At 44.8% G+C, this 24,894-nt stretch overlaps 1 long non-coding RNA gene across 4 annotated transcripts; it reads right to left on the bottom strand.

The window, feature by feature from the left end:
• Window positions 1-18,450: 18,450 nt before the first annotated feature.
• On the bottom strand, window positions 18,451-21,844 carry LOC124699990. Of its 4 annotated transcripts, none has more exons than XR_007001591.1 (4): window positions 21,547-21,844; window positions 21,239-21,394; window positions 19,628-20,577; window positions 18,451-19,114 (listed from the first exon to the last, which is right to left on the bottom strand). It is a non-coding gene; the product is annotated as an uncharacterized LOC124699990 (long non-coding RNA). The 4 variants fall into 4 exon arrangements; XR_007001590.1 differs by having other exon boundaries at window positions 18,451-18,671; window positions 18,987-20,577; XR_007001588.1 differs by having other exon boundaries at window positions 18,451-20,577.
• Window positions 21,845-24,894: the final 3,050 nt, after the last annotated feature.

The following is a 24,894-nucleotide window of genomic DNA, read 5'->3' on the forward strand; positions in this document are numbered from 1 at the left end:
TGGATCATCAAGTTCTTTGGCTTCGATTTCACCGTCGAGTATCGTCCGGGTCGCCTTAACACCGTGGCCGACGCCCTGTCTAGCCGCGGCGCCGACCACGACGAAGCCGTCGGTGCTTCCGAGGGCACGGCGCTATGCATCCGCTCGGGACCCACTTTTTCCCTCTTCGACGACATCCGTCGGGCCACAGCGGCCGCTCCCGACGCCCAGCTCCTTCGGCCGCGGCTTGATGCGGGGGACTTGGAAGAGCCATGGCGGATGGCTTGCTCCTCCATGGGCGTCGTATCTTCGTGCCGGACCACGATGACCTCCATTACCAGGTGCTGCTGATGAATCACTCGGCAGGCCACGAGGGTGTGCAGAAGACCCTCCATCATCTCCGCGCCGAGTTCTACATCCCTGGTGATCGGTCCCTGGTCCCGGACTGGGTGCGGTCTTGTGAGACGTGCCAGCATAACAAGACAGAGACGTTGCGACCGGTGGGTATGCTGCATTCCTTGGAGGTGCCCTCTCAGGTCTGGGCCGATATCTCCATGGACTTCATCGAGGGCCTTCCCAAGGTGTGCGGCAAGTCCGTCATCCTCACGGTGGTTGATGGTTTCTCCAAGTATGCCCACTTCATCGCGCTCGGCCATTCGTACACTGCCACGTCTGTGGCCCATGCCTTCTTCGACGGCATTGTCCGCCTTCACGGGTTTCCCGCTTCGATCGTCAGCGACCAAGACCCGGTGTTTACGGGGCATGTCTGGTGCGATCTCTTCCGGATGGTGGGTGCGAAGCTCCGATTTAGCACGACATTCCACCCTGAGACGAATGGCCAATCGGAGGTGGTCAACAAGGTGATTGTCGTGTATTTGCGTTGTGTCACAGGTGATCGTCCTCGCGCTTGGGTGGATTGGCTCGCGTGGGCGGAGTACTGCTACAACACCTCCTATCACTCTGCCCTGCGTGCCATGCCATTTGAGGTGGTCTACGGCCGTCCGCCCCCGCCCATACTGCCGGTTGACCCAGCGACGGCACGGACGGAAGTGGTGGGAGAGCTTCTCCGCAGTCGCGACGAGATGCTTGCAGAGGTGCGGCAACGCCTCATTCAGGCCCAGCAGCTGGCCAAGCACTACTACGACGGCCACCATCGCGAGGTGGAGTTCGCGGTCAGTGATTGGGTGTGGCTGCGCCTTCTTCACCGCTCCACTTAGTCTCTGGACCCGCGTGCAAAGCGCAAGCTGGGTCCTCGCTACGCCGGGCCGTTCGCCATCGTGGAGCGCATAGGGCAGCTGGCTTGCCGCCTTCAGCTCCCGGTCGGGGCACGCATCCATGACGTATTTCATGTGGGGTTTTTAAAGCCTTACCGTGGGGAGACACCGGCAGCAATGCTGGTGCTTCCTCCGACCTCCGATGAGCGTCTTCTTCCGAGCCCGACGAAGGTGTTGCGAGCACAGCTACGTCGCGGAGTGTGGTACTTGTTAATTCAGTGGGAGGGTCTTCCGGAGGAGGAGGCCACTTGGGAGCCGCATGACGAGTTCTGCCAACACTACCCCGACTACCAGCTCGAGGACGAGCTGTTTGCGTAGGCGGGGAGAGATGTTATGACCGGGCTCACTTATACCCGAAGGAGGCCCAATGGGCAGGCTTAGTTAGGGGCTTAGCTGTCAACACCCGGATTTTTAAGTCCAGATGCCTATTATGCCGTACATCGCAATCCCAGGAATATTGTTTTTGCGAGACATAATAGATTGATATCACAGAACATCATTCATTACAAAGCATAATAGTCTTACAACACAGGATCTCATGATCCAAGTCTTACAATAACAGTTGATCTAAGGATCAATTACAAAACACACAACGGATGAAACGTAGTAGCGGTCCATCTGTTCCACAGGCAACGCTTAACGTCAGGAGTAGTCCTAGTTATCATAGACGTCATGCTGTCCATCTTCATGGTACTGGTGCTCCTCTTCATAGTCTAGCCATTTGAATAGCCAGGGACAAAGCCATGAGTACTTTTAAAGTACTCGCAAACTGTCACCAATAAAATTTCTAATATCTCTAATGGATCCTAAGCTCTAGGTTCATTTGCACAAAGCCAGTTTTATTTCATAAACATTTAATAGCAAAGACCCTTCTTTTGTCAAAAGTTACTCAAGTGGGAACATTAGTGTCATTCCCACACTTAGTGGTAGTCAAGTCAAAGTCACCATTCAAATTCAAGTCACAAGTCACCAGTCACATTTTAAAAAGCTTTGATGACGGAACAATATGGCCTTTCCAACTGTCCATGACCGCGGACGCGGCTATTCGAATAGTTTTACACTCTTCAGAGGTTGTACACTTGTGCCACAACATTTGATTACATCCATCAGGGATAGCCCTGAATAATCATACTCAGTATGCGGATCATCAACCATTAACCTTTCACTTACATACCCTAGTATAGGCACCTCTCCCTGTGAGCTTGGCCTCCCAGAGTGAGAGCGAGACCGCCAACACAGGAACTGCACAGGGCTTGGGTAGGACATTCACCTCATTTCACGTCATTTCAGTTTTCACGGAGGCAGCCTCGGCATAACCCCTATGACGCTTGTTTAGAGGGAACCCATACTAAAGTGCATAAATTTCCAGTTAAGCCCTACCCATAATCAGGTATTGTGGGGGTACTCTAAAATTGGAATGGTATTGCATCTGAACCCAACTGATAAGGGGAATCCCAGTAGATCCTCCTAGGGTGTTGCCCGATGTTTCACAGCGAGAACCCGGGTAGATAGAATCTCCCAACAACGCGATGAACGTAGCCTGGAGAAGAGGGAACGAATCCAGCAAGCAACGGATCGATGAACGATACGCCTCAAACCTTGAGCTAGACAATCCTTGATGAACACAAGAACCTTCGCAGCAGATATAATAGATAAACGGCAACGCCGTACCCCTGGAGGGATGATACACGTGATCACACGCAATGGGGAAAACCCTAATCTTTAGTCTAAACTTGTCTGTCCCTAACCCTAGCGGCACCTCCACCTTATATGAGGGGTGGTGGCCGGCCAAGCCCTTATTGGGCCTAACCTAATTCGACTTGGACATGCCCAAGTCAAATAGACACAACTTAAAACCCTAATTTGGCCCACCACATGACCTGGCTACATTATTATTTCCTAATAACAAGACTATAGTAAAATACTGGTAGAACCTTAGACCTAATTATCATATCAATGGTTATCCTAGTGTAACAGGCCTGGATATCCATATCATCTCTCCCCTTCTTCAAGAAGCGTTGTCCCCAACACATGAGGGTCTTCTGGAAAAAAGGTGACGTGATATGAACATGACACGTCCTCTCCGTCCTCAAGTCTTGCTTGCCTTCCACACCACATCCTCCCTCGTGGCCTGCTTGACTTGATACAACACTTGGCGCCTCCTTTCTTCTCCACATGAGCTTGGACGGTGGCGCCAATACCTTCTTCTTGCGAGGTTTTGATGGACCCTTGTGTCGCTGCACATGACCCTGCACAAGATGTGTAATTCCTGGGCCACATATATGTCTCACACGTCCATCCTTGCCTCGATGCATCCGTGGTGTCGCGGAAAACTGGACTGCAGTACTCCTAGCACGGTAGTGCCGCTGCCACTTGTCTCCACCGACGCGCTCGCCTCCCACTCCTCCCACGCGCATCTGCGCCATATGTACTGAAACACCATCAGCACAAACATCATCAGTCTGCATACTAGCATCAACACAAAATGGAACTGTAGCACATGCTGCAACATCCACATCAACAACAAGTGTAGATTCATCCGGCTTGTCACCAACAAGAACTGGCTTGTCATCTATAGGCATGGCTGAAACATCACCAATATCAATGCTCGGAACATCATGGACCTCTTGCTGCACTTTAGGCTTGTGCAACTTCTCTTTACGCACCACTAACTCCACATCGGACTTGATATGATCATCACCCATAGGCTTCAAAGTCCGCTGTTTGCCACCATGCATAAAAGAATATGTATTTGCTCGCCCAACATGTGTCACATTGCGATCATACTGCCAAGGACACCCAAGTAGCAATCCACACACCTCCAATGGCAGCACATCACAATCTATCTCATCAACATAATCATCAACTGTAAATGGCAGACACACCTTGTGAGTAATCTTCAGCATACCACAGTTATTCAACCACTCAAGACGTTTAGGTTCAGGAAGACGCCATGTAGACAACCCCAATGCTGCCACCATCGCCTTGCTAATTCCATTAGTACAGCTACCACCGTCAATCATCAACTTGCAAGCTTTGCCCTTGATAACGCACTGAGTCTGAAACAAACTCCACCGCTGACCCTTGTCAATTGCCTTGTAAGCATCATCTTGTACCTTCTTGAGTTGCATATTCAGCCCGCTCAATGGTACATCCTCCTCAACAGTCACAGTCGCGCTCTTGGTATCAGAGCCAGGTTTCCTCTCCTCTGAAAATATCACCTCATCCTTAGTGACTGTTGGTAGTGGAACAATCTCCTGAATAGGAACTATGCACTTGCCCACTTCCTTCATTACATGCACAACTCTGGACGGCTGCTCACTCTCCTCCATATACGGTAATACGAAACCATTACGAAGAGAAGTTTTGTAGTCCTCCCAAGTTTCAGCAAATTCACCTCTGTCCACCGCATCATGCCAGCAACGTTCTAATGCCTCGTCCACACGCCGTAGAGCAAGATAATATGCATAAGATCCATTGAACTTCCTATTGTATAGGCGACATCGAGCAAAACACAATTCCATGTTCCTCTCCCAACCTTCATAATCCTGAACTGTCGCAAGACGGTGTAGATACCAACGAAGACTGGATGGCGGACGCGCTTCTCCCTTCAAGGTGTCCAAATAGTCATTGAAGACCTTACTAGATTTCTTCGGAAGAGTACACCTCATGCCCAGAACATCGCCCGAAAACGAAGTAGCATCCTCAGCAGCAACAACCAACTTCGTCGGAGAAACAACAGAAACAGCAGGAGCTCACCCGGCCCTGGGCCCGGTTGGACCGGCCTAGGGACCTGTTGGTCCGGCCCAGGGCCCGGTTGGACCGGACTGCGCGCCGGACTGACCGTCCTGGCAACCGGCCTGGCGGCTGTGCGGCGCAGTAGTCTGCCCGGATGGCATCAGCGTCTGGTACGGTCTAGACCGGATGGGGCCGGTCCGTAGCCCGGTTGACCGGATAGGGAACCGGACAACCCGGTCCTGGGTCCGGTCGGCCGGCCCTGGAGCCGGATCGCGTCGCGAAACTGCCTCTTCTTCCCGATCCCAAACACGAGAAAACACGATTTTGGCACCTGGAACCGCCATAGATGACCTCCAAACTGTACCAGAACAACTCCAAACTTCCTCCAACCAACCTCCTTCGACCGAGAACCAAACTCCTCCGATCTAGAGCCAATCTTCTCCGATGCAAACCGATCCAAAGAGATCGATCAACAAAACCTCGCCGTGAGCAACCCAGAGCTCTGATACCACATGAGGGGAATCCCAGCAGATCCTCCTAGGGTGTTGCCCGATCTTTCACAGCGAGAACCCGGGTAGATAGAATCTCCCAACAACGCGATGAACGCAGCCTGGAGAAGAGGGAACGAATCCAGCAAGCAACGGATCGATGAACAATACGCCTCAAACCTTGAGCTAGACAATCCTTGATGAACACAAGAACCTTCCCAGCGGATATAATAGATAAACGGCAACGCCGTACCCCCGGAGCGATTATACACGTGAACACACGCAATGGGGAAAACCCTAATTTTTAGTCTAAACTTGTCTGTCCCTAACCCTAGCCGCATCTCCACCTTATATGAGGGGTGGTGGCCAGCCAAGCCCTTATTGGGCCTAACCTAATTCGACTTGGACAGGCCCAAGTCAAATAGACACAACTTAAAACCCTAATTTGGCCCACCACATGACCTGGCTACATTATTATTTCCTAATAACAAGACTATGATAAAATACTGGTACAACCTTAGACCTAATTATCATATCAATGGCTGTCCTAGTGTACCAGGCCTGGATATCCATATCACCAACCATCAGTTTTTGTCAAAGAGTCACCTTTTCATTGAAAGATCACATTCACCTTCAAAACTTTCAATAGAATGAATCATCATTCCAAGGTTTTCATAATCATTTGCTTCACAAGTTCCCATCTAGAGTAGTCAATTTTAGTTAGCACTAGCAACTAATCATGAGGGGTGCTAACTAAGTTTTAGCTCTCTAGGCTAAGTTTGAAGCTCTGGTGATACTCTACTCTTGTACACAACTTCACTACAACAAGTAAACCTTGGTAAATCAAAGTAAAGTTAAAGCAAGATAAAACTTGGATTTGGATGAATAAGACTTTAAATACCAATACTAGTGCCATAGTTTCTTGCACTAGTAACTTGGAAATAGTAGAACTTGCATTGGTAATAGCTTGCCTTGATTGGTACAATTGTCAAAATGTGCTTCTTCTTCTTCGTTGAACACCTCCTCCTCGTAGCCTTCGGTACTAGAGTCTATAAACGGATACGAGGTATACAATCACCAAACAAATCTTAAACACTAGACTTAACACTCAAAGGGATCACACAAGCTAATCTAGCATCACAACATTATTAACTTGGTGGTTGGCTTTGTTCCCTTTTAAGAAAAATAATTTCCTCTCATTGAAATATTGATTAGGGTTTCTCTTTATTTCCTTTGAGAAATAATTTCCTCTCATTGAATATTACTAATGTTTAATATCCTCAAATAATAAGTATGAGATCATGTTGACCAAAGTCAACACTTCATATTTACCATTTGGGAAAATGATTTAAATGAGATACTACATCTCATGCAATATAAATACTACTATGGAAATGATTTAATATTCTCAAATAATAACATATGAGGTCATGAAGTATAATGCCATCACCTCACATTGAATTACTTGGGAAAGTGATTTAAATGAGATGCTACACCTCCTAGAATTTAAATACTATTTTTGAAATAATTTAAATGAGCTAGAAATGGCCACATAGCCACTATTTAAATCTAGCCCATGATCATATGAAACAAACATGCCATATTTTTACATATTCAGATAGACAATATGAAATTTGATTTTTGAGAGTTGGAATCAACTCAAAATACTTTATGGTTGATTTTTAATAAATGTTTGAATTTTGGAAAGGTACTTCCTTGTTATTTTTATTGCAGGTGATCTATAATGAATTAAGGTTTGAAACCGGTGGGGTTGGATAGAGAATTTCATAAGCTTTCCAACAATATTTAATTCATGAAATTTGGCTCAGTAGATCTTTTCCTATTTAAAATTGAAGTGGGCAGCAGTATTCAAATTTTGGTTAAATTAAATTAAACGAATTCAAATTAAACGGGCGCGCGGGAAAACTAACTGGGCCAGCCGAACTGTGCTCCAGTGCGCAGCGGGCCGCCTGACAAGGGGTCCCACTGTCAGCGAGATGTTTCAAACACCGAGGCAGTACGCAGCGTGCACCGTCGGATTAAAAGGCGATCAGACGACCGAGGCTTGTCTTCATCATCGACAAAGAAGTCCGGCGAGATAACCCTACTGACGACGGCAGTGGGGGGTCGGAGGCTCACCTGGGCTCCGACGAGGCTTGGCGTCGGTGGCGTTCGACGTGGAAGAGGACGGCGAGGCTAACGAGGGTTGTGGGAGCGGCGGAGGTGGACGGGAGCGTCTCCTCCGTCTGGCTATTGCCGCGACGGTCTCCGACGAAATTCTGGCGGCTCCGGTGATAATGTGGAGGGGCGAGGGGTCGAGGAGAACAAGAGGATGTAGGGGAGCAGGATGGTGTGAGGATTGAAGGCAATGGAGGCCGGTTTATATAGCGGACGAGAGGGGTGGCGCGGCACGGGCAGGTCGTCCCCGGCGACGATGCTTCAGCGGCTCCGAGGAGTGGGCGAGGACGCGAAGCTGTTCAGTGACATCTGGCGGTCCTAGTGCGCGTCATGGAGAAGCAGGGGGTGGACGGAGTGGCTCGGGCGACGTCGTCGTCCTCGCTGTACCGTGGCGGAGATCGTTGACGGTGACGGCGGCTACAATGCACACGTGTGCAGGTGAGGTTGTCTAGGAGGTTGCTGGTGACGTGCTGAGTGCGCGTGCGAGAGGAGAGAGCGAGGGGAGGGCTGACGCGATGGGGCGAGGCGGTGTACTGGCGCGTCCAGGGCGTGTCCACGCACGCTCTGGCGCGTTCTAGGCGTCACTGGGCGCGTCGTGTTCTGGTTGTTGCATGCGTCTCCTCGGTCGATGGCGTGCACGAGCGTGCTCAGGAGGGTGAGGTGAGCATCCAGGACATGGTGAGGTGGGCTGGAGTGGATGGGAGAGGGAAATGGCATGATGAGTGCCATGATGCCATGGCATGGCATGGTTTGTGTAATTTTCTCTCATGGGTTGTGGTGCAAAAGCATGGCATGATCCAGGTGATGCAAGAGGGAGCTGTAGTTGACAAATGTGGTGATGGTTGAGGCAAGAATCCAGTGGATAAAAGGATGTATGGAGTTGGCAGATTGGTGCATACCAAGTGTTCGGTGAAATGGCCGAAAGAGATTCAAATTTGAATTTTGGCAAACTCTTTTATGGAGATGATTCAAATAATGTTTGGCACCTTTTGGTGGTCTTGGTTTGCAAAGTAGAGTTGATTTGAAAAAAATCCAAATGTGACATGATCTTGAATCTGATTTGATGTTGCATCTTTGCTTGATTATATTAAGCAAATGATAAAGATTTTGGAAGGTTGGTCAACACCAAAAGTATTCACCTTGATGAGGTCTTGGATGAGGTGCAAAGAGTTGAGGGGGTTTAGTTTAAAAATCTCTTAATACAGGGGCTCAAAGTAGGCATCATGTTATAAAATGTCAAAATGACCTTTATCATATGTGAGTGAATTTTGCTATTTCTTTTGATTTGCTTTGCATTTCCTTGATTAAAATGTGATTATTATTAGTTTAGTAAGGTTTCCAAACCACTAATGCAAAGTCAAATGGCCTAGGTTAAGATTTTACAAAAATAGCCATAGGCTCATATGTGATGTTATTTTTAATTCCCTTTCTTTTGTTTTCATTTTCTTTGACCAAAATGTAGTCCTTTGGGTTGCTTGAGGGTTCACTTGAGTTCATTTAGGGTTTCAACCCATTTAATCAAAGTGGATCATGGCATAGGCCAAGATTTACAAATATGGCTATATGCCCATATGTGCTTCTCTTTTTCTTTGTTTCTCCTTGATTTTGAGATGGGGTATGGTTTAGGGTATAGCAATCATGCTCAACACCTTAAACAACCAAACATGGCAAACAACACAATATAAATGCATGATCACTATGCATCACACTTTAACTTTAATTCAAGCGTTTGGTTGGCTCCAAATTTTGGAAATAGCTTTTGATTGTTTGTCAACATATTAAATAAGGTTTCAATGAACCTAGTTTGGTCCAAAATGGTTTTGAAAATATTTCTTTTAATATAGTTTTGGGAATGTTCCTATTAGAAAATTCAAAGTTTGATTGATCAAAATAAGAAATATAAAAGTTATTTTGGGGAAGTAGGACCAGGCCTTGCATCTTTGATACATGATCTTGGATGATAGCCAAAAAGATCAAAAGGTTAATCAATACGATTTTTATAACCAGAGGGGTGAAGTAGTGTAGTTGTTAACTTTCACTAGATCACCAAACTATGGCTAAGTGTGGAATTGAGATATTTTGATTCTTGTTGCTTCTAGTTTTAGTTGATTGGTTTGATTCCTTTTCTTTTCTTAATTTAAGTACCAAATTCTATTTAATGGAGCAAGGCAATTATTATGGCAATGAACAATTAAAACACTCATTCAAACAATATTAACATAAAAGTTTTTGTTTATTCTTAATTTTGGCCTCTTGAATTCTTGATAATTAACATTTCAATTTTTGGGATGTTACAAACCTTCCCCCCTTAAACAAAATCTCGTCCCGAGATTTAAGAAAAGTAGGAACTAAAGAGATCTGGGAATTTTCTATGGCTTGTTTGGTTAAATTTTGTAAAAGTTTAAGACTTGAGTACTTGTCAGGTTGAAATCAAACAACACTTTCATTCATTCCAAACAACACACATTACAAACTAACACACCAATGGTTTTAAGAACCATTCATTCGTTCTACGATACAAGGGACGGGATACAACTCACACTTGGTGCTCTCTGGCATAGGTGTAAATTCTACTAAGGTGATCAAGTGTGCAAAATTTTATGTAGAATTACAAGGAAAAGTAGAGCATGGATTTCTTATTTTGAAAACGTCTCAAGGATAAGAGTGAGAATAAGTTTTCATAAATATTCACTTCATTTGTTTTGAAACTAGCTTTTTCAGACGTCCATTCTAACTAGGGCCTCCTAAGGTCAAACAATGGCTCTGATACCAACTTGTCAACACCCGGATTTTTAAGTCCAGATGCCTATTATGCCATACATCGCAATCCCAGGAATATTGTTTTTGCGAGACATAATAGATTGATATCACAAAACATCATTCATTACAAACCATAATAGTCTTACAACACAGGATCTCATGATCCAAGTCTTACAATAACAGTTGATCTAAGGATCAATTACAAAACACACGGCGGAAGAAACGTAGTAGCGGTCCATCTGTTCCACAGGCAACGCTTGACGTCAGGAGTAGTCCTAATTATCATAGACGTCCTGCTGTCCATCTTCATGATACTGGTGCTCCTCTTCATAGTCTGGCCATTTGAATAGCCAGGGACAAAGACATGAGTACTTTTAAAGTACTCGCAAACTGTCACCAATAAAAGTACTAATATCTCTAATGGATCCTAAGCTCTAGGTTCATTTGCACAAAGCCAGTTTTATTTCATAAACACTTTAATAGCAATGACCCTTCTTTTGTCAAAAGTTACTCAAGTGGGAACATTAGTGTCATTCCCACACTTAGTGGTAGTCAAGTCAAAGTCACCATTCAAATTCAAGTCACAAGTCACTAGTTACATTTTGAAAAGCTCTGATGACGGAACAGTATGGCCTTTCCAACTGTCCATGACCGCGGACGCGGCTATTCGAATAGTTTTACACTCTGCAGAGGTTGTACACTTGTGCCACAACATTTGATTACATCCGTCAGGGATAGCCCTGAATAATCATACTCAGTATGTGGATCATCAACCATTAACCTTTCACTTACATACCCTAGTATAGGCACCTCTCCCTGTGAGCTGGGCCTCCCAGTGAGGGAAAACCGCCAACCTGGGAACTGCACAGGGCTTGAGTAGGACATTCACCTCATTTCACGTCATTTCACTTTTCACGGAGGCAGCCTTGGCATAACCCCTATGACGCTTGTTTAGAGGGAATCCATACTAAAGTGCATAAATTTCCAATTAAGCCCTACCCATAATTAGGTATTGTGGGGGTACTCTAAAATTGGAATGGTATCGCATCCGAACCCAACCATCAGTTTTTATCAAAGAGTCACCTTGTCATTCAAAGATCACATTCACCTTCAAAACTTTCAATAGAATGAATCATCATTCCAAGGTTTTCAAAATCATTTGCTTCACAAGTTCCCATCTAGAGTAGTCAATTTTAGTTAGCACTAGCAACTAATCATGAGGGGTGCTAACTAAGTTTTAGCTCTCTAGGCTAAGTTTGAAGCTTTGGTGATACTCTACTCTTGTACACAACTTCAGTACAACAAGTAAACCTTGGTAAATCAAAGTAAACTTAAAGCAAGATAAAACTTGGATTTGGATGAATAAGACTTTAAATACCAATACTAGTGCCATAGTTTCTTGCACTAGTAACTTGGCAATAGTAGAACTTGCATTGGTAATAGCTTGCCTTGATTGGTACAGTTGTAAAAATGCGCTTCTTCTTCTTCGTTGAACACCTCCTCCTCGTAGCCTTCGGTACTAGAGTCTATAAACGGATACGAGGTATACAATCACCAAACAAATCTTAAACACTAGACTTAACACTCAAAGGGATCACACAAGCTAATCTAGCATCACAACATTATTAACTTGGTGGTTGGCTTTGTTCCCTTTTAAGAAAAATAATTTCCTCTCATTGAAATATTGATTAGGGTTTCTCTTTATTTCCTTTGAGAAATAATTTCCTCTCATTGAATATTACTAAGGTTTAATATCCTCAAATAATAAGTATGAGATAATGTTGACCAAAGTCAACACTTCATATTTACCATTTGGGAAAATGATTTAAATGAGATACTACATCTCATGCAATTTAAATACTACTATGGAAATGATTTAATATTCACAAATAATAACATATGAGGTCATGAAGTCTAATGTCATCACCTCACATTGAATTACTTGGGAAAGTGATTTAAATGAGATGCTACACCTCATAGAATTTAAATACTATTTTTGAAATAATTTAAATGAGCTAGAAATGGCCACATAGCCACTATTTAAATCTATCCCATGATCATATGAAACAACCATGCCATATTTTTACATATTCAGATATACAATATGAAATGTGATTTTTGAGAGTTGGAATCAACTCAAAATACTTCATGGTTGATTTTTAATAAATGTTTGAATTTTGGAAAGGTACTGCATTGTTATTTTTATTGCAGGTGATATATAATGAACTAAGGTTTGAAACCGGTGGGGTTGGATAGAGAATTTCATAAGCTTTATAACAATATTTAATTCATGAAATTTGGCTCTGTAGATCTTTTCCTATTTAAATTTGAAGTGGGCAGCAGTATTCAAATTTTGGTTAAATTAAATTAAACGAATTCAAATTAAACGGGCGCGCGGGAAAACTAACTGGGCCGGCCCAACTGTGCTCCAGTGCGCAACGGGCCGCCTGACAAGGGGTCCCACTATCAGCGAGATGTTTCAAACACCGAAGCGGTACGCAGCTGATACGTCTCCAACGTATCTATAATTTCTTATGTTCCATGCTAGTTTTATGACAATACCTACATGTTTTGCTCATACTTTATATCATTTTGATGCATTTTCCGGTACTAACCTATTAATAAGATGCCGAAGCGCCAGTTCCTGTTTTCTGCTGTTTTTGGTTTTAGAAATCCTACACAGGAAATATTCTCGGAATTGGACGAAACAAAAGCCCACGGCCCTATTTTCCACGGAGGGTTCCAGAACACTGAAGGAGAGACGGAGAGGGGCCACGAGGTGGCCACCCCACCTGGCGGCGCGGCCAAGAGGGGGGGCGCGCCCCCCTATGGTGTGGGCCCCTCGGGACTCCACCGACATCGCCCCTTCGCCTATATATTCTCTCCGTCGCGAAAACCCTAATGAATCCAGTCATATTCCACGAAGAGTTCCGTAGCCGCCGCCATCGCGAAGACAAGTTTCGGGGGACAGAATCTCTGTTCCGGCACGCCGCCGGGACGGGGAATTGCCCCCGGAGTCATCTCCATCGACACCACCGCCATCTTCATCGCCGTTGCTGTCTCCCATGATGAGGAGGGAGTAGTTCTCCCCCGAGGCTGAGGGCTCTACCGGTAGCTATATGGTTCATCTCTCTCTCCCATGGTGTGATATTTATGTGATCATGAGCTTTGTATCACTATTAATCTATGTGCTACTCTAGTGATGTTATTAAAGTAGTCTATTCCTCCTCCATGATGTAATGTTGACAGTGTGTGCATCATGTAGTACTTGGCGTAGGTTATGATTGTAATCTCTTGTAGATTATGAAGTTAACTATTACTATGATAGTATTGATGCGATCTATTCCCCCTTTCATAGCTATTGTTGACAGTGTGTATGCTATGTTAGTACTCGGTCTAAATTGCAACGGTCTATTATGCACTCTAGAGGTTACTCTAATATGAACTCCGGATGTTGTGGAGCTTGTTTACTCCGGCTTGAGGTGTGCTTTTGTAGCCCTACACAATGAATGGTGTTTGTTATCCAACAAGAGAGTGTAGAAACTAGCATTTATTTATTCAGTTATGTGATCAATGTTGAGAGTGTCCACTAGTGAAAGTATGATCCCTAGGCCTTGTTTCTAAGCATTGACACACCGTTTCCAACAAGTTCTGCTACATGTTTGCTTGCTGCCATTTTTATTTCAGATTGCAATTACTACCTACAATCATCCATATTACTTGTATTTCACTATCTCTTCGCCGAACTAGTGCACTTATACATCTGACAAGTGTATTAGGTGTGTTGGGGAGACAAGAGACTTCTTGTATCTTAATTGCAGGGTTGCTTGAGAGGGATATCTCTGACCTCTACCTCCCTGAGTTCGATAAACCTTGGGTGATTCACTTAAGGAAAACTTGTTGTTGTTCTACAAACCTCTGGTCTTGGAGGCCCAACACTGTCTACAGGAATAGAAGCGTGTGTAGACATCAGCAGCGTGCACCATCGGATTAAAAGGCGATCGGACGGCCGAGGCTTGTCTTCGTCATCGACGAAGAAGTCCGGCGAGCTAACCCTACTGGCAATGGCGGTGGGGGGTCGGAGGCTCACCTGGGCTCCGGCGAGGCTTGGCGTCGGTGTCGTTCGACGTGGAAGAGGACGGCGAGGCTAACGAGGGTTGTGGGAGCGGCGGAGGTGGACGGGAGCGTCTCCTCCGTCTGGCTACTGCCGCGGCGGTCTCCGACGAAATTCCGGCAGCTCCGGTGATAATGTGGAGGGGCGAGGGGTCGAGGAGAACAAGAGGATGTAGGGGAGCAGGATGGTGTGATGATTGAAGGCAATGGAGGCCGGTTTACATAGCGGACAAGAGGGGTGGCGCGGCACGGGCAGGTCGTCCCCGGCAATGATGCTACAGCGGCTCCGAGGAGTGGGCGAGGACGCGGAGCTGTTCAGTGACGTCTGGTGGTCCTAGTGCGCGTCATGGCGAAGCAGGGGGTGGACGGAGTGGCTCGGGCGACGTCGTCGTCCTCGTTGTACCGTGGCGGAGATCGTCGACGGTGACGGCAGCTACAGTGCACACGCGGGCAGGTGAGGTTGTCTAGGAGGTTGCTGGTGACGTGCTGAGTGCGCGTGCGAGAGGAGAGAGCGAGGGAAGGGCTGACGCGACGGGGCGAGGCGGTGTACTGGCGCGTCCAGGGCGTGTCCACGCGCGCTCTGGCGCGTTCTGGGCGTCACTGGGCGCGTCGTGTTCTGGTTGTTGCATGCGTCTCCTCGGTCGATGGCATGCACGAGCATGCTCAGGAGGGTGAGGTGAGCGTCCAGGACATGATGAGGTGGGCTGGAGTGGATGGGAGAGGGAAATGGCATGATGAGTGCCATGATGCCACGGCATGGCATTGTTTGTGTAATTTTCTCTCATGGGTTGTGGTGCAAAAGCATGGCATGATCCACGGGATGCAAGAGTGAGCTGTAGTTGACAAATTTGGTGATGGTTGAGGCACGAATCCAGTGGATAAAAGGATGTATGGAGTTGGCAGATTGGTGCACACCAAGTGTTCGATGAAATGGCCGAAAGAGATTCAAATTTTAATTTTGGCAAACTCTTTTATGGAGATGATTCAAATAATGTTTGGCACCTTTTGGTAGTCTTGGTTTGCAAAGTAGAGTTGATTTGAAAAAATCCAAATGTGACATGATCTTGAATCTGATTTGATGTTGCATCTTTGCTTGATTATATTAGGCAAATGAGAAAGATTTTGGAAGGTTGGTCAACACCAAAAGTATTCACCTTGATGAGGTCTTGGATGAGGTGCAAAGAGTTGAGAGGGTTTAGCTTAAAAATCTCTTAATACAGGGGCTCAAAGTAGGCATCATGTCATAAAATGTCAAAATGACAATTATCATATGTGAGTGAATTTTTCTATTTCTTTTGATTTTCTTTGCATTTCCTTGATCCAAATGTGATTATTATTAGTTTAGTAAGGTTTCCAAACCATTAATGCAAAGTCAAATGGCCTAGGTTAAGATTTTACAAAAATAGCCATAGGCTCATATGTGATGTTATTTTTAATTCCCTTTCTTTTGTTTTCATTTTCTTTGACCAAAATGTAGTCCTTTGGGTTGCTAGAGGGTTCACTTGAGTTCATTTAGGGTTTCAACCCATTTAATCAAAGTGGATCATGGCATAGGCCAAGATTTGCAAATATGGCTATATGCCCATATGTGCTTCTCTTTTTCTTTGTTTCTCCTTGATTTTGAGATGGGGTAGGGTTTAGGGTTTAGCAAACATACTCAACACCTTAAACAACCAAACATGGCAAACAACACAATATAAATGCATGATCACTATGCATCACACTTTAACTTTAATTCAAGTGTTTTGTTGGCTCCAAATTTTGGAAATAGCTTTTGATTGTTTGTCAACATATTAAATAAGGTTTCCAATGAACCTAGTTTCGTCCAAAATGGTTTTGAAAATATTTCTTTTAATATAGTTTTGGGAATGTCCCTATTAGAACATTCAAAGTTTGATTGATCAAAATAAGAAATATAAAAGTTATTTTGGGGAAGTAGGACCAGGCCTTGCATCTTTGATACATGATCTTGGATGATAGCCAAAAAGATCTAAAGGTTAATCAATAGGATTTTTATAACCACAGGGGTGATGTAGTGTAGTTGTTAACTTTCACTAGATCACCAAACTATGGCTAAGTGTGGAATTGAGATATTTTGATTCTTGTTGCTTCTAGTTTTAGTTGATTGGTTTGATTCCTTTTCTTTTCTTAATTTAAGTACCAAATTCTATTTAATGGAGCAAGGCAATTATTATGGCAATAAACAATTAAAACACTCATTCAAACAATATTAACATAAAAGTTTTTGTTTATTCTTAATTTGGGCATCTTGAATTCTTGATAATTAACATTTCAATTTTTGGGATGTTACATTAGCCCACAAGTTATCTTAGTTTCATTATATAAACAACTGTAAGGACTACTTGCAAGATTAAGCAATAAGAATATTTCTATTGCCGGCTCCCCGAGGAGCCGGAACCCTAACCCTAGACGCCTCCTCTCACACGCGCACGACAGCATCTAGCCGCCGGTGACTGCGACATCGCCCGCACACAACTCCCTCCTTCCCCTACAACCTCCACCTAGACCCGGCAGAACCCTAGCTCCTAACATGTACCTGCAGCCGATGGCCTCTATGAATTAGACTCTGTGATGCATCAACAAAAGCAGTTTTCGTAGTGTAATTAGCACTACGGTGTATATATGTATGAAACATTAGTAGTCCCGCCGTCCCAGATCCAGATGTATCTATACACTAAAACATATCTAGATACATGTAAATCTAGATAGTCATCAACCCGTGCACGACACGGGCTACATATGTCTTGCACATGAATATCTTAAAAATATTTAGTTTTAATACTTGGCATGGTTCAGTTGTGTCAGTGTATGACCATGTCAAATTGTCAAGCATATAGCTATTTAGAACCGTAGTTTGTTTATTCCATCATTTGAATCTTATTTTCGCAGGCAGATATTGAATTATCATCTTTTTTTCTTTAATTCACTGAAGCATATATCTCGATCTCGAGATTCTTGTTAAATCATAAGAGGCTTGCTCTGGTACAACCCCCTCCCAAAACTCACTTTGGGTACCAGGGTCATTAGCCAATTAATTACAGTTGGCCCTCGTGAGCCCATGTCCAAACCCAGAACGTATACCCACGTATGCGTATACCGTATACCGCATAGAACTTCTCCCCAAGCCCACATCTCGCGGTCCATGCCGCCATGATCCTCTCCCCGTTGCCGGCAGTAGCGTCAAGGCTAACCGCTCCACATCACTCCTCGTCACCGGCATCGGCGAAGGCGATCGCCCAAACCACTGTCACTCACTACTGTTAACATCATCTCCTCTAGATACAGTTTCTGTTTTGCACATCACCGGCTATGGTAGGAGCAGGGCCGGACATGTTTTTCGTTGCCGCCGGAGATGTCTTTCATTGCCGCCGGACTTGTTTTCCGTTGCCACCGGACTGTCTTGTGCGGAAAAAAACAGGGCTACATGTACAGATCCGTATACTTGCGGCTGGGCCGTACGGGTTTTTACCGGGCTAACATATTAATTAATTATTCGTTAATTAGTCATAAAAGACAATCATGCCCTTAATCGCGAAGGGGTATCGGAAGATCTCATCCATCCTTGTGTTTGAGCTTGGATGAGTTTGAGAAGAGGAGGTTGTAGCATATTTCAACTTATGTGTGTTTAGCATAAGAACGTAACTATTTTTGCCAAGTTTGTTCAGTATATCATATATTCTTATATTTTCTTAAGTAATACCAAATTCACGGTAGTCCATAATTAAATTTTCGAACACATGCTTATGTATATTGTTCTTGTCGCCTGGCAACGCATAGGTAGTTTCCTAGTTATAGTTACTAGCAATGATCGGCGCGGCGGCACGCCGCGCCGTATGGTGGCTGACTGAGGGAAATGTTTTGCAGTTATATTAAAATTCTTTGTGAAAAGATACAGAAAATAATTACCATGAAACATTTCACTGAAATAAGCATAGTGGCCAAACAAACCATTCAGTTAAGACTGATTATATGGCACGACGCATAACACGAAACGATTCAGCACAGACTACCAGGTGTAAGTGTGTTTCAGAACCAACTATAAAGCTAAATGGCGAATAAGCTCATAGCTCTAGCGAAGGCGCTATACATCAGGGAGATAAGCTGGGCCATCTGATCTTGTCTGCAAAAAAACAGAACCTGAAAGTGATGATGGAGCAGGAAAGGGGCTTTAATTAACTAAGTGCATAGCGTATATAGTGTACATTTGGCATCAAATATTTAATAATCAGCTGGATATACTGGAAGTGTTGATTGTCATCAGAAAAAGCTCCAGTGTAAACCAGAATAGACAGCAAACTCACACAGACAATATAAGCATCAAACATTTAATAATCAGCTGGATATACTGGAAGTACATGCATAGCAACTTCTTGGAGAATTTGCTTTCTTCCATTTACTAACAAGTACATAACCATGCCAGAGCCTGTTAATATACCTCTCAGGAACAATGAGTGACACCTCTTTTACCAACAGATACATTATAGCAGATTTGTAGTTCCATAGTTGTGATGTCCACCATCCTCCTTGTTATGTTCTTGTAATGGTACTATTTTCTCTGCATTTCTAAGCATACCAGTTGGTTTGATAATATTGTCATGAAAATATTATCCAAGCTACTGATCTAACAAAATTTCTGTTTCGTGCAAGTCGCACTATCACATCTCTCATTAACCAATATAAGCAAGGTACTTGCATTTTCAGATATCCATTATGCGTAAACGACCAACACCACTTAATCATTAGTATTCAGCGAAGCAATGGAAAGCTGATGCATCTATAATTGAATATAAATTCATTATGAGCTATTCTAACATAAATTTACACAAACACAACTTGAAATCATTCTGGTCAGTTTGAGTGCCCTCTCTATATTTTCACACAGTACAATTTGTACACTGAGTTATAATTTCTATTTGAGATTTCTTAATGTATTTCCACCTATGCATATCACATATGTCTCCTTGGAATATACAATGATACAAATACCCCATTTTAAAATGGAGATTTCTATCACATAATAGATAAAATGATACACAACTGAAAACATATAATCCGTATTAAATTATTAATACTTACAGAAGTTAGTCTTCAACAAAGGAAGTCATAGTTGGCAACAGAATGCTAGCTTCAAAAAATTCCGTGAAGTGGAGTTTACCAGGATGCATGTCAGACATGAGAAACCTGACAGAAGTAGATGCTCTGAGAAAGTTCTGATGATAGAAGTAACCTTATTGGACTGCACAACATGTTCCCCACGGTCTGGGATTATTTTATGGCAAATGGACCGAAATTTGTTGATTGAATTGTATCTGATTGTAAAAGTGTATATACACTGGTCAACATCGTATCATGTGCTTACATAATCTGCATCTAGTTTTGACTTGCTTAAAGAGTCATATGAAATGAAAAAGAAGAACTGAAGCAACCAGGAAAAGTAAAATATTGATGTACATTGATGTACCAGGACTCCTGCACTATATCGGCACACCAAAATTTCTGTTACTCTAGCAACCAATATAGTTCTACTCTATTGTGCAAAATGTAATAGTTATGCTACAATTCGAGGTATATACGTCACATTTTTTTCACATCAAAGCAAAATCACTTCAACTGTGCTAGAAGAGGTCAGCTATAGAGGCGAAGAAAAACATACACAAATGCTTTGCTAGTTTGATATAACTTTTATTACAGGTTCTTCTTATGATTCTGACGCACAAAAACCCCGATGACATCTGTAGTGCAGAGTAAAGGAAACCTTATAGTATGCATCTGCTATACATGCTTCCAGAACATCAAATGGATATGCCTTATATGCAAACATAGGTAAATACTTAGGTTGAGGAGTAACTTCCTGAATCATTGTGCATGGAGCAAAGTTGATTATGTACGGATGGATTGCCGTTCTGCACTTTTTCCATGCTCCTGCAAAAATGAACATCTCAAAGTGTAGATCAAGCCTTCCTTCAATTAGTCTCTGAATTGATCGACGCAGTTGGCTGGTACACATCCCCTTCTACCGTGTTCCCCTGAAATGGTGGCCAGACTTTTATATTAACTGTAGAAAAAAACAATTAAGTTTGTTACGAAAGCATTGCAGGGAAAAATGTCTATGAGCTTTAATGAGGGGAATTACAACTTCAATCGCATGTAGTTTTTTCCTTGTATAAATAATTAAAACTGTTATACAGATTAGCAATAATGTGGCATCTTTCATATAGTTTTTTCCTTGTACAAATAATTAGAACTGTTATAGCAATAATGTGGCATCTCTGCTCTATATAAGTACCTCACATATACTAAGAAGCATACAGCTTAAACGGTATGCTCTATACATAACTGAAAATTCAGATGGATCTGTATTTCGTATTATCTTACGGTGGCCAAACCCTTTTTCCTTAATCCTTTACCATATTATTATCTGGCCGACTTTTCAGTAGCTTAGAAAGATAGTAAATAAATGGTGATCTATTCATATCTGGATGAATAATAGGGTTAAGTACCTATAGATACGTAGCATTATAATGGTTAAAAGAGTACTGTCATATGCCAAGTTTAATTAGAACAAATCGAGATAATCAGATAATAATATATTTGTTGGGAAAATGAGGCAACATATTGGTTCTAACAATTCAAGTGGTTTATAACAGAGGGCAAGTAAACAAAGTGTTTGAATTTTCAATAGTATACCTCACGGTTGCTGGCAATAAAATCCATCTCGCATAAGTGATGCGGTGTGTCCTCATCTCTAGATTTCCAGGTGCGCAGAACATGCACCATTTCCATTGGTAGCCTCCGCGTGATACATCTTTTACCAAGGAATGCATCCTTACTTTCCCAATATGCCTACAATTACAACTTATTAGCACAAGTAGCTATAAATTAATGCAAATGGAGAATGGTGGTTGCATAATAAGGTGAGTATAACGGAAAGAAAAAGTGAAGGAAGTGATATAGAGGAAGAAAGAGATATACAAATTGAGCGAGCAAGAATTCACCTTATCGAGCCAATGATTCTTGAAACTACGAAAGAACGCCTTGCCGATTCTAGCTAGTGCAAGTTTTCCTGCCTCCAAGCTTTGACGTCAGGAAAAGCACAAAGTACTATCCGAGAAATAGGCACGAAATTGATCAGAGAATAACCACAAATAGCAGGATTAGAAGATGGCAACAATTGATCGATCTTAGAGCCGATGCACTACCAACTGCAGCACCTTGCGAATCATGCCAGTTGTGCCCGGAACGGAAGAAAGGCAAGTGAAACAGACCGGACACAGGCGGAGAAGGCTACCCATAAGGGGGCTGACCTCGCCGCGTGTGCCGCACCACTGGGTGACCATGGTCGCCCGTAGCTTTGAACGCGTGCCCCCGGGGGGGCATGAACGACGACGCGGAAGGGGGCGATCTAGTCGCGCGCGCCGTGATGCTGGTAGACCATGGTCGCACGGAGACGGCACGGCGCCAGCATCGGACGGAGAGAAGGCCGGCCTGCCATGTGGCCTTCCTCGGCGGTGGCGCGGTCGCACGCAGACGGAGCGGCGGCAGCATCGCCCGATAGGGCAAAGATCGGCCTGCCGTAGGGCCTTCCTCGACGGCAGCATGGTCAGACAGAGGTGGAGCGGCGCCGCCGCCCGATGGAGAGAAGAGTCCAGCGCCGTGTCCTTGAAATTAGATGCATATGAACATATATGCAAGGAAGAACTGATGGAGAAATCGAAATCTAAACTGGAGATCTGATCAAGTAACATACATCTATCCAAGTGTGCAGCCTTCCACGAGATGCAGAACAGTGGCGGCCGGAGGTGGAGACGCATAAGAGCGGCGTCGGTGGCAAGTGGCCGCGGACTTGAGCGGCGCGGCCCGTGCAGCCGAGCTTCATCTCAACCGGCGGGCGGCGGGACTGTAGTAGCCATGGCAAGAAGGCGATCCAGCAGCAGTTTTGCAGCAGCCGAGTCTAGCAGCTGGACGGGTGCGGCTCTATGGCGGGGGATAATTGCCATGGAAGACGATCCCGCACTCTCGGGCGCCGCGCCGCCTAGAATTTCCCCGCTGCCGCGGGCTCCCGGACTCTCTCTCCGCCGCCAGCCACTCGCCCGCTAGCCCCGAGGACCTCGAGTAGAGGGTTGGAGGCAACGGAGTTGCCCGTGGCACCGGCGGGCCCGGGCCTTGCCTGCCAGTGGTTAAGGCGCCCCGTTCTTGACGGGATCCCCGCGAAGCAAGGAGATGGCGCTGGGTATGTGGTCCTTTCGGCGGTGAAGGAGTCGACGTGAGGATGAGGATGGTGCGGGGGCCGGCGCAGATGTTCTCTTGGGGGAGGAAGCAGGAGGAGTGGTGGCGGTGGCGGATTTTGTGGAGGCCCGACCAGCGGAGAGCGCAGAGAGGGATATCGTGGCCATCCCCTCAAGCAACCATTGTCGGCCATGCCGCGCACCGCCCCGGTAGCCAGGCGCGGAATCCCGAGCTCGCACGTCCCTCTCCTTCTTCCCCGGGGAGTCTCGGCTATGGATTGGCGGTGGGAGCTAGTGAAATTCACGGCCCGACCAGCGGCGGAAGGGGCCTTCGGTAGACTGGGATGGGGATCCACGGCATGGCGCGTGGAACTCAACAGGAATTTTCTACAGCCATCCGGAGGCAAGAAGAGAGTCAAAGCGGTGCCGACGAACAGCAAGAGCCACACCAAAACGCAGCACCAAAGCAAAACAGAAAATAAAAGCTGCTCCCACCCGGCAACATCAGCCAAACCGTAGGCAGCATCGGAAATTGCCACGAAGCACCTAAACCGTACACAGAGAAAGGAAGCAAACCACTGAAACAGATATGTGTTAGTGTGTTACCTCAACATTAGTCCAAAGAAAATTCAAAATTAGGAGAAAAATCGAAGTGGTTAAGCTTTAATATAGTAGTTATATATTTTTAGAATCTCAATACCAAATTGTGTATAATATCTATTTGACATTGTTTTTTCTCTACTTCTACCTGCTAAGATACAATTCTCCATATCTACCTACTATACCACCATGATCTCTCTCATCATTAATTATAGTGATACATTAGCCCATTGTGGGAATGTTCTAAACATATTTTTTGTTCAATTTGATAACAAGTGCAGTGTAAAGTTTCAGTTATTTGTCACACTATACAAAAAAACATTAAGTTATCTCAACAAAGAGTATTCAAATATATCACAAAAGTGATCATATGCTCACAAATAATTGGTTTGTATGTTTGTGAAATGTTTCCCCTTCCATGAAAAAAGTGTTAGTCTATCATCTATTTCAATATCTTCCACTACCTCTCTAGGCTGAAGAGAACGTACATGTATTTTTTCGGGCACTTAGCTCAGCTAGTTTCAGGAGAATATGTGATCCTTTTGTAGCTTTTTTTTCGATAAAGGGAATATATTAATATCAAAAGATACCAATTACACCCAGCCTCTGCAACAACGCTCCACCCTAATGGCAGTACGGATGCACACAGCTAAAAAAGAGAAAAGAAAACTAAGAAATAAAAGTCCCGCTACAGCCTTCTAGACCTAGCAACAGCAATACAACCACAACCATGACAACACCTGAAGTACAGACTCTCCAAAAGCGACGCCTCCAAGAAGGAAACAGTGCACCAGCGCCATCGTCGCCCGACCAAAGGTCTTAGGATTTCTCCTTGAAGATAGTCCCCACTCTCAAAACAATGCCTCCAACAAGAACATTGCCGGGCACAACCAGTTAAGGCCAGACCTTGGGTTTTCACCCTGAGAGGTAAGACTCCGAACTTCCCCTGTGATGTCACCCCCACATGCATACCACTGCTGCAAGCCCGGAACGCCAAGCAGATCCCTCAGCATCACGTTGACTCGAACCTCCTTTAGTCGGTCCACCAATCCGGCCTTCATGATATTCCTTCTTCTGACTTCACCATGGACCAAAAAGTCACCAGATGTCAACACAGAATATAGCTTCGCGGCGCTCCCTTCGGAACCAAACGGTCGGAATAAAAACATGGGTGCGTGCGACCGAATACCACCCGATCCAGCAAACTGCAGGCAAAATATGCACTTGTTCCATTCGCCGGCGAGCTTTCCGGAACTCATCTCTCCAGCCAGATCAAAGCAAACTGACCTCCCGTAGATCTTCATCTTCGCTTGCGAGAAATCCGAGGACCGCCACCAAAAACAAAGCAAGACCAGCAGCCCCCACGCCGCCAGTCCCTCCCGCCGGATCACCAGGGAAGAAGACGGCGGCGCGGATCATGCGTACCACCGCTGAACCGTCACCGGGGCGGAGGCCGCCACCGCTCCACCGAATCCTCCGTGGCTACCGACGGAGAGCATCAGGCCCCGGCCAAGTAGC

This window comes from Lolium rigidum, chromosome 3 (genome assembly GCF_022539505.1).
Source record: "Lolium rigidum isolate FL_2022 chromosome 3, APGP_CSIRO_Lrig_0.1, whole genome shotgun sequence".
NCBI classification, from domain to species: Eukaryota; Viridiplantae; Streptophyta; class Magnoliopsida; order Poales; family Poaceae; genus Lolium; species Lolium rigidum.